Source organism: Cyprinodon variegatus, unplaced genomic scaffold, assembly GCF_000732505.1.
Source record: "Cyprinodon variegatus isolate N-32 unplaced genomic scaffold, C_variegatus-1.0 Scaffold3268, whole genome shotgun sequence".
NCBI classification, from domain to species: Eukaryota; Metazoa; Chordata; class Actinopteri; order Cyprinodontiformes; family Cyprinodontidae; genus Cyprinodon; species Cyprinodon variegatus.
Window position 1 is genome coordinate 4,037 of NW_015153721.1, and position 1,408 is coordinate 5,444.

The following is a 1,408-nucleotide window of genomic DNA, read 5'->3' on the forward strand; positions in this document are numbered from 1 at the left end:
AGGGGTTGGGGCTGCGATGATAGCGGGAAGGAATCAACTCTATCACTGCATTATAGGTTTTTGAAAAGCCCATAAAACTCTCAAGCCCTCAAACTCAACGCTATTCCTGACATTTTGACTTAAAAAGCAAAATGTCTTCAAACTTGAAAACAAAGTCCAGTGGATTGTTTTTACATTTCTTTTATTGGAAGGACAATGACCTGGATGAATGAGCATCTTCACCAGTATAAGGCACATTTTGATGTCTCAGAACAAATAACTTAACATTGGCGTTTCTACTTTTTCATAAAGATGAGGGGCCTAAACCCCGGCAGAGGCCCCGGATCATCGCCGGACCCCAGAACGTAACGGTTTCCCTTCATCAAACTGTAGTTCTGGAGTGTGTGGCCACAGGCTACCCCCCGCCCATCATCTCCTGGAGCCGAGCCGACAGCAAACCCATCGATGTTTACAATGCCAAAGTGCTGGGCAATGGGAATTTGGTTATTAGCGATGTGAACTCCAAGCACAGCGGCGTTTACCTCTGCCGGGCGACCACGCCCGGAACACGCAACCACACAACAGCAGCAGCCAACCTCACGGTCTTAGGTAGGACTGTCCCTTCCGTTGTATCGGCACATTGCTCTTCCATCCACTGTTTGTGTCTCTTTGTAGTTTTACATATGTCTTGATACAGTGGATGCAGGGGCGGAGCTAGATGGGGGACCCCTACCATTTTTTTCCCTCAAATACCAACATATTCTCATTATCAGTTCGTATGAAATCGCACGAAAAGTTATGCACAGTATTCCGTGGGTTTTTGACGTTTTTCCTCGAAAAAACAGATCAGTGGACGGACGTAAAACTGTGACGGACGAGCTTTCGACAGTGCAATAATTACTTCATGATGTCTCTCGCTAGGTCGCTTGCTGTTTTGTATCTTAGGGTTAGGGTTCATTGTATGTTAAATTGTAAGTTATTGAATGGTGCGTAACATGCGCATGCGCAAGGATATCTTGTCTCGAGGCAAGACGTAAAAATACGACGAAATACGACGAAAAAAACATCAAAAACCCACAAAATACTGTGCATAACTTTTCGCACGATTTCATACGAACTGATAATGAGAATATGCTGCAAATACAGACGGTGGCAACAGTAAAACTTCTAACTTATTTAACATTTAAATTTTTCATATGTTAACAGTTACTTGACAACAAAAACACTTTGGTTAAATATGAACATCAATACGCGAAGATTAAAGATGATAAATACAGAATTTATGCTATTTTCAGAACTAGATTTTGTCTTATGGGGTTAAGAGAAAATTATGTTTCTGTAAAATCTATGAGTCTTCAGTGAAATCAGAAATAAATTACTGCTTTAATAACTAATCCATTTAATTTAGATATTAGTAAATAATAATTTA